This window comes from Bidens hawaiensis, unplaced genomic scaffold, assembly GCF_021521415.1.
Source record: "Bidens hawaiensis isolate Kalapana, Puna unplaced genomic scaffold, B.hawaiensis_p1.1 tig00016945_1, whole genome shotgun sequence".
In the NCBI taxonomy this organism is placed as follows: Eukaryota; Viridiplantae; Streptophyta; class Magnoliopsida; order Asterales; family Asteraceae; genus Bidens; species Bidens hawaiensis.
The window spans coordinates 530,214-540,226 of NW_027492568.1; positions in this window are offsets into that span (position 1 = coordinate 530,214).

Below are 10,013 nucleotides of genomic sequence, written 5' to 3' on the forward strand. Positions count from 1 at the left end.
ATAAGTGGGGAAGTAAGTCGTTGCGTGTGGAAGGCGGCAAAACCCGCATAAACACAAAAAAACGACAAAAATTTCTAAGGAAAAGATGAGGAAATCCTTCACGCAGGTCAGTTATAGGTGAAGTTTGGTCATCCCACTAAATGAAAGTGACGGTCCTACCCGCACAATCATGATAGAGGAAACTGAACATTAACCTATTGACAACCGCGCGTCGAAAGGTTAACTTATTCAAAACACTTAGAGAATTTCTAAAAAGATGAGGAAAACCTTCACGCAGGTCAGTTATAGGTGAAGTTTGGTCATCCCACTAAATGAAAGTGACGGTCCTACCCGCACAATCATGATAGAGGAAACTGAACACTAACCTATTGACAACCACGCGTCGAAAGGTTAACTTATTCAAAACACTTGGAAAATTGCTAAGTTAAACTAAAGTATGCATGAGGGAATCATATATTGTTTATGAGGCAAAACAAGTGCCAAATTAAATTATAATATGCATGAGCAAGTCATATAACGTTTATAAAGCAAGTCATTAAGTGAAAGTGACGGTCCTACCCGCACAAACATTTATATTTCATAAAAAATTCAAACATTACAAGAATGGCCAGGTATTTACCCGCCTACAGTAATGTAAATCTATCCTAACGGTAGGAAGGGATCTCAAGGTTCAAACTTCAGGACCACTCCCCCCAAACCCACTTGAACCCGCACCATCAGTTGGCTGTGGCGGTTCAAGGAAAGCCTTGAGAATAGTTAGCCCACCATCAGCAGCAGCAATTTCGTTCACCTTCTCCACCACCGGATGCGGGAAGACAGCATACTGGTTCACTGCTTGGTCGTAAGCAGCTTCAGTGTCCACGTCATAAAGAGGGAAGTTGGAAGGCGGGATGCCCTTCTCAACAAACATCAGACCAAGAAGGAAACCAGCCTTTTCCCCATCCTCATGGGAAGCGTTGAGGGCTGCGCTCATGGCATCGTCATAAGATGTGTTCGTGAAGATCCGATGCACAACCTACAAAAAATATATATGTATCAAAAACTTTTCTAAGTATAAAGAAAAGCGTAAAGATATTATGAAGCTACGCATACCTGCGACAACGCTTCTCGTAGATGCCATTCCTTGGTGATCAGAGCTTCCTGGAGGGCAGCTTGAGCTTGGTCACGGGCGCGTTCGGCTTCATTTTTGTTAAGGTTGGCAAGCAACACTTCCTTAGCAGCAGCCTCTTCAACGCCCTTCAGCTTACGCTCAGTGCGGTCAAGCATACCCTTCTGGTCCAGGAGCTCTTGGAGTTTCTTGGCATCTTCTAAAGCCAAAGCATCACGAGCCTGCTGAAGCCTCTCTAGTTTGGCTTTAAGCTCCTCATTCTCGGCGCGCAGAGGCTCAGCAATGGCTTCTGCTTTGGTGGCCCTCTCAGTCGCGTTCCGCGCAGTTTCCTTAGCCAACCTAAGCTGTTCGTTAACAGCTTGGGTAGCCTTGGAACGGGCCTCGAGCCGGGCCTGAACTTCAACCTCGAGGGCCTTGAAGGCCTTTTCCTTCTCCGCAGCAATGGAGGCAAGTCTCCTGTTCTCCTCCCGGATAGCCCGCGCCTGAGCCACTTCCTGGCTACGCGCCGCCTTTAACTTGTCGTTTTCACGACAAAGCAACTCGACGAGCGGCTGCATCCGGGCAAGGAGAATCTGAAGCTCATTCGTCAGCCTACCCTCTTGGTAGCTAGACATGGCTTCCCCCAACGCACCACTTGGGGCTGCGTGACGCGCCCACTCGACGCAGTCCACAACCGTTCGAAGGGTTGTTCCCCGGCGGATGTTCCACCCTGGAACATACACCTCATTGGAATCCGAAACTGTAAAAACAAAAAACAGTTAGGAAAAAATGATAAAAAAAAAGATAATAGGCCAAAATAACCCTACGCACCTGTAGGGTCGATAGCAGGCCGGTAGCCGCCAAACCCATCACCCGAACCTAAGGGATATCCATCCAAGAGGTCAGGCAGATGGGAAGGAGGCAGAGATTGGCTAGAAGCCCCAACCCTGAACATACCTGATGAACCGGCTGGGGACGAGGTAGTCGCCGGTGCCGGAGGCACGGTTGAAGCCGCCGCGGTAGAGACCATCGGAGGTGAACCCACTAGAGGTGAACTCACAACCGTGGCCGCCGTTGCGGAGGAACCCGCAGAAAAAATCACCGCCGGCTCAGTGAAGGATGCAGTGAATATGGCACTGACAGCCGGCGGAGATGACGTCACAATTGGAACAGTTGCCTCAACGGGATGAGCAACTGAACCAACACTGCAAACAGGCGCAGCTGCCTGGGTCATCGCCTCGGGTAGGTTGACCAAACCTACCGTCGTGGGTCCAGAACTGCTCCTTCCCGCATCACTTTGGAATGCGGTTGCATCCACGCCTGCATGAAGATAACAAAATATTAAAAACAATGGCGGAAAGAATTGCGGGTAAGATAAAAAGTATACTTACGGGTTTTCTTAATCTTGAAGGTTCTGACGGGCGGGGACGAACCCGATGGAACTGGCCTCTTCATGCCAGTCACCGTCGTAACGCTTGGCTGCTCGGAGGTGACAGCTGTCCCAACCCCCATGACAATGGTCTCACCTGGGTTCCCCGCCGCCTCCTCACTTTCGGTCTCCGAGTCGGACCGATTTCCCTGATCGGCGGTGGAGGCGACATTCGCCTTGCCCTTCACGCCGGCAGCTTTCTTCTTCCTCACGAAGAAAGGCCCATCTGCGGATCCCTCATCAGAAGATGATAAAATTAGGGAAACTCCAGCAGAGGTTTGAGCATGAAGCGGGCGAGGGTTAAAGAATCCCTTACCTGGCCGCGTGGCGCTCAAAATCTCGTGACCCGGCGGGTAGACCTCCACGAACCTATCCGCCGTTTGCTCCAGGATGGGCAACTCGTTCTCATCAAGAGCACGAGTACCCAGCCGAGCGGGACCACCGCTCTCACGCGGTTGCAGAAGTGACTGCAAGTTGTTTCCCTCTGAAAATAAAAGAAAAACAGTTAGAAGAAAAACCCTAAATCAGCAAAAAAGACGGAGCATACCGTAGGGAATAGAATTCAAACCGTATTCGAGGATAATAGGTACTTGCGGCGTCCCAGAACCAGTATCCTTCCATACCCGGCTCATCCCAAGCATCACCATCCCAGACTCCGCAAAGCGGTAAACCGGAGTCTGGATCCGGGAGATATTGGTAAACCATTCCGCCTCCTGGTAGTTGGAGGCGTAATAACAATAGGCATAACAAAAATATAGTAATAAAATCAAATACCAAAAATTTATGCATAACATCTACTTGAGACTTTTTATTGCATCATCTAGTTTTAGTTTTTTTACGTTTTGAGCGCCAAATAGTTGTTTATGAGACATATTACTATTATTTAAAACAAAATTAATAATTATACACTTATTACAAATCACAGATAATAAAATTTCAAATATCATGAATAATGACCTAAAGCCCTAAATCGTTTGCACCTCACAATCTCACATGATGTAACTATTTAACTAGACCAGTAAATGAAAACTAGATAAGTATCAATATATCACAATGTGAAAATCATTCAATGATAAATGATTCAAATTTTCAATCAATACAAGTAAAAAATTAAAAAGAAATACATTATTAATTATTATGAATATCAAAATATGATTTGGTCCATCCTCAATACTCAATAGCTGCCTGAAGGTCACAATTAGAATTTTGGAATCGGCCTCTGGTCTCTTAATGTTTATGGAATTCAATCGGCCACCACTCGTGTATGTTTATCGATTATTATTGTAATTATTTGATTTTAAATTTAGTTTGAGCTCAATACCTTAAATAGATTATGGACAAAAAACATATTGGGCTCAATGTGTAATAAGGAGACTGAGATTTGTATCTAATGTTATATATAAAAAAATTAACTAAATATATGAAAAATATATAAAAAAAAGTTTTGCGCCCACAAAAATTAAGTGCCTCGTCCGGCCGTCAGGATTGCACTAAGCCCAAGTCGAGCCTGCCATTCCACTAGCATTCATCTTTACTATGTATAGTATAATTTTGTAAGAAAACCTAATTACACCTTTGTATAGTAATTTTCTAAAGCCTAAGGTAGCGGTTAGTGCACATAGGTTTGATTGTTTGAGAGCAAGATGAAATTAGCCAGTGTGAACGAAAAAAAAAAGATAATTTTGGTTGGTCAATGAATGAAATCACTTATTACATAAGGAGCCCCCTTGTTCTCTCTAAACACATCAAACACATCCCTTCGCATCATCATCATCATCATCATCTTCTTCTTCTTTTCATTCCATCATCTCTTTTACCTTACTTTCTCAACACCACCACCAGGTTGACGCCGTCGCCACCACCACTACCATTGTTGACGTCACCACTGTTGATTCCGCAACCACCTAAGCACCACCACCACCACCATCAACGTAACCACTCACGCCGCTGACACCACCACCGTCGTCGCCACCATACTTCGCTGCTGCTGCCACCATCGTCACAACCACCACCACTTGATCACTACCATCGCCATTACTGTTTTTTATTTTGATAAATTTTCTTTATTTCGAGGTAATGGTATTTTTTGTCATTTGTATTGCATTCATGCTTACAAAATGTTACACCCCAACCGACGGTGGAATATGTTGAGGAGAGACAGTGATTGCTCATAGCACATGATATTACGTGTTACAATAGTTGTTTAATTCAATTCAATATCAAGCAATACATAGGTACAATAAAATAAATTGTTTTATTATAAGCTAGGTCCAACCATGCAATCCTATATCTCGCACGAAGTAATCTTCAACAAGCAAATTTTCAATACCTGAAAAACATGCGAGGGTGTCAACTAAAAAATAGTTGGTGAGAACATAGGTTTTAATAAAATAAGTTTTAAATTAAAAGCATTCCATATGTGTTAAGTTACATTTATATTTTGTGATTACAACCAAACCTCTGACACGTTTAGCGAGTCGTCTAATCCACGATTAGACTATTATGTTTAATGATCGTCGTATTCTGAACACACAGGCCTCTACCCAAGGCCTGCGTGGGTGAGTCGGGCCAATAGATCTATCATCATACTACCACGGGCTTAACAAGTTAATGGTTGTACATGCGATTAAGTATACACTTGTAATGATCACATACAATGAATATCATGAAATAAAATAGCATGTAAAACAAATTGATTATGCATGTTTTCCACCCTAAAGTATAAAATGTTTAAAAACATGTAAAAGGGGCTATGAACTTACCTTTGTTGATTAATTAAGACTAGCAACACTTTGGTTTAGAGCAACAATGATCAAGAAAGTTGTTATTAGAATGTTACTTTATTTCAGTGGAATGGAATCTTTGACCTTAGGTTCCCAGGAAAAGGTAAGTGGGTCTATTCATGCCCGGACACGCCACTTTGTTTTTCCTTAGGCCGTAACCTTTGTGACAGAACCCTTGGTGAATATCTATAGATTTGGTGTTTGTTTGGAAGTATAATTGGATTTTATGGTTTCATGTGATAACTTTATGGTTTAGGGTTTTAGATTATCTTTTCCAGGAAAAATAGGTTGCTTGCTGTTCAAGACACGAATTTTAAAAATAGTAAACCTTTGAGCTATATTACAAAATTTTTATATGTTGTAATCGTATGATTTGTTTAACTTATATATTTTTATAAAATTAAATGTTATTAAAAAAATATAAAATTCGTAGGCTACCGAGGGGTCTGATTCGGAGTCAGTTTAATAAAAAAATTACTAAAAATCGATACTTTAAAGAATTAAGGTGATTCCAGTTGGATAATTTTTATAATTCACAGTTCTACAATGTATCCAAAATTGGGTCATAATTCGTAAACATGGGTGAGTTATGACATTCGTTTTGAGACCAAAGTTGTCTATCAGGATTTCAGTAACACCCTTTGTTAAAGAAAAATAGCAAAAACGCTTTTAAATTCCATAAAATTTTACACCAAAAATTACACCCTTATATATTTTTATAAAATTAAATGTTATTAAAAAAATATAAACTCTACGCACCCAACACGCATCGCCCGAAGAATGAACTTGTTCCAGTCACCTCTTCATGGCCATTTCAGAAGTGGGCCATCGATGTGACAGGTCCATTTCCCACAGCAGCAGGGAATGTTCAGTTTCTAGTAGTAGCCATCGACTACTTCACCAAGTGGATAGAAGCAAAACCCTTAGCCCAAACAACCGCAAAACATATCAAAAAATTTATTTGGGAATTTATTATTTGTCGTTTTGGACTTCCACAGAATTTGGTGAGCGATAACGGCACCAACTTTGCTGACAAGAAGCTACAAAAGTGGCTGGAAGAACTTCAAATCACACCCACCTTTACCTCAGTGGCGCACCCGCAGGGTAATGGTGAGGTGGAAAGAGCAAATAAGAGCATCGTCGACAGCATAAAGAAAAGACTCTTGGAACACAGATCCGGCTGGGTGGACGAAGTTCCACACGTCCTTTGGGCAAACAGAACGCTGAAAAAGGCCAGTACGGGAGAAACCCCGTTCAGCCTCACTTATGGCACTGAAGCCATGGTCCCGGTCGAAATTGGTTTACCCTCACCATGGGTTTTGATTCAGCCAGAAGACAATGATGCGGAAAGACGGTTAGACCTTATGCTAACCGAAGAACGCAGAGACTTAGCCGCAGCGCGTGAAGAGAACTACAAGCGACAAATGCAAAAGTACTACAACACGCGGGTAAAACTCTGCAACTTCAATGTCGGAGACTATATACTGCGTAACAACGAGGCGTCGAACCAAGAACGCCCAGGAAAGCTGGCCCCGGTCTGGGAAGGGCCATACATTATCAAAGAAGTTTTGGGAAAGGGCGCATACCGGCTCGAAAGGCTCGATGGCACCCCCATCCCAAGAACATGGAATGTAGCTCAATTACGCAAATGTTACATGTAGATCAATTCCAAACTTGTAAAGAAAAGGCCTAGAGCCACTTCTAATGGAAATGATTCTCCTTTATCACATTGTGTTGATAGCCTTACCTTTATACTTATGAACTTTCCACACTTATATGCCGGTATTCACCGCATAAATAAGTGTGAAAAGAAGTAAGTCGTTGCGTGTGGAAGGCGGCAAAACCCGCATAAACACAAAAAACGACAAAAAATTCTAAGAAAAAGATGAGGAAAACCTTCACGCAGGTCAGTTATAGGTGAAGTTTGGTCATCCCACTAAATGAAAGTTACGGTCCTACCCGCACAATCATGATAGAGGAAACTGAACATCAACCTATTGACAACCGCGCGTCGAAAGGTTAACTTATTTAAAACACTTAGAAAATTTCTAAGAAAAAGATGAGGAAAACCTTCACGCAGGTCAGATATAGGTAAAATTTAGCCACCCTACTAAGTGAAAGTGACGGTCTTACCCGCACAATCACGAAAGAGGAAGCAAAACTTTAACCTATTATCTGCCACGTTGAGAAGTTAACTTATCCAAAGTAATCAAGAAATTGCTAAGTTAAACCAAAATATGCGTGAAACAAAACATATAAGGTTTACAAGGCAAAGCATTAACAAATAATATATATTCCATCAAAATTCAAATATCACAAGAATTGCTGGGCACATACCCGCATGCAAAAATATAAATCTATTCTAACAGTGGGAAGGGATCTAAAGGTTCAAACTTCAGGACCACTCCCTCCAAACCCACTTGAACCCGCACCATCAGTTGGCTGTGGCGGTTCAAGGAAAGTCTTGAGAATAGTTAGCCCATCATCAGCAGCAGCAATTTCGTTCACCTTCTCCACCACCGGATGCGGGAAGACAGCATACTGGTTCACTGCTTGGTCGTAAGCAGCTTCAGTGTCCACGTCATAAAGAGGGAAGTTGGAAGGCGGGATGCCCTTCTCAACAAACATCAGACCAAGCAGGAAACCAGCCTTTTCCCCATCCTCATGGGAAGCGTTGAGGGCTGCGCTCATGGCATCGTCATAAGATGTGTTCGTGAAGATCCGATGCACAACCTACAAAAAATATGTATGTATCAAAAACTTTTCTTCTAAGTATAAAGAAAAGCGTAAAGATATTATGAAGCTACGCATACCTGCGACAACGCTTCTCGTAGAAGCCATTCCTTGGTAATCAGAGCTTCCTGGAGGGCAGCTTGAGCTTGGTCACGGGCGCGTTCAGCTTCATTTTAGTTAAGGTTGGCAAACAACACTTCTTAAGCTGCAGCCTCTTCAACGTCCTTCAGCTTACGCTCAGTGTGGTCAAACATACCCCTCTGGTCCAAGATCTCTTGGAGCTTCTTGGCATCTTCCATGGCCAAGGCATCATGAGCCTGCTGGAGCCTCTCTAGTTTGGCTTTAAGCTCCTCATTCTCGGCGCGCAGAGGCTCAGCAGTGGCTTCAGCTTTGGTGGCCCTCTCGGTCGCGTTCCGCGCAGTTTCCTTAGCCAACCTAAGCTGTTCGTTAACAGCTTGGGTAGCCTTGGAACGGGCCTCGAGCCGGGCCTGAACTTCAACCTCGAGGGCCTTGAAGGCCTTTTCCTTATCCGCAGCAATGGCGGCAAGTCTCCTGTTCTCCTCCCTGATAGCCCGCGCCTGAGCCACTTCCTGGCTATGCGCCGTCTTTAACTTGTCGTTTTCACGACAAAGCAACTCGACGCGCGGCTGCATCCGGGCAAGGAGAATCCGAAGCTCATTCGTCAGCCTACCCTCCTGGTAGCTAGACATGGCTTCCCCCAACGCACCACTTGGGGCTACGTGACGCGCCCACTCGAAGGGTTGTTCCTCGGCGGATGTTCCACCGTGGAACATACACCTCATTGTAATCCGAAACTGCAAAAACAAAAAACAGTTAGGAAAAGATGATAAAAAAAAGATAATAGGCCAAAATAACCCTACGCACCTGTAGGGTCGACAACAGGCCGGTAGCCGCCAAACCCATCACCCGAACCTAAGGGATATCCATCCAAGAGGTCAGGGTGATGGGAAGGAGGCAAAGATTGGCTAGAAGCCCCAACCCTGAACGCACCTGAGGGACCGGCCGTAGTCGCCGGCGCTGGAGGAGGCATTGTAGAGGCCCTTGCGGTAGAAACCAACGGAGGTGAACTCACTGGAGGTGAACTCACAACCGTGGCCGTAGCTGCGGAAGAACCCGCAGGATAAACCACCGCCGGCTCAGTGAAGGATTCAGTGAAGATGGCACTGACAGCCGGCGGGGATGATGTTACAGTTGGAACAGTTGCCTCAACGGGATGAGCAACTGAATCAATGCTGCAAACAGGCGCAGCCGCCTGGGTCATCGCCTCGGGTAGGTTGACCAAACCTACCGTCATGGGTCCAGAGACGCTCCTTCCCGCTCCACTCGGGAATGCGGTTGCATCCACGCCTGCACGAAGACGATATATAAGTATGATGGCGGAAAGATATGCAGTTAAGCTGAATATAATTTATACTTACGAGTTTTCTTGAGCTTGAAGGTTCTGACAGGCGGGGACGAACCCGATGGAGCCGGCCTCTTCATGCCGGTCATCGTCGTCGTACTGGGCTGCCCGGAGGTGACAGCTGTCTCAACCTCCGGAACAGTGGTCTCACCACCCCCAGGGTTCCCCGCCGCCTCCTCGCTTTCAGTCTCGGAGTCAGACTGATTTCCTAGGTCGACGGCGGAGGTAACCTTCGCCTTGCCCTTCGCGCCAGTAGCCTTCTTCTTCCTCACGAAGAAAGGACCATCTGCGGATTCCTCATCAGAAGATGACAAAATTAGAGGAATTCCAGCAGAGGTTTGAGCATTGAGAGGGCGAGGGTTAAAGAGTCCCTTACCTGGCCGCGTGGCGCTCAGAATCTCGTGGCCCGGCGGGTAGACCTCCACAAACCGATCCGCCGTTTGCTCCAGGATGGGCAAGTCGTTCTCGTCAAGATCACGAGTACCCAACCGAGCGGGACCACCGCTCCCCCGCGGATGCAGAAGAGATTGCAAGTTGTTTCCCTCTGAAAATAAAAAG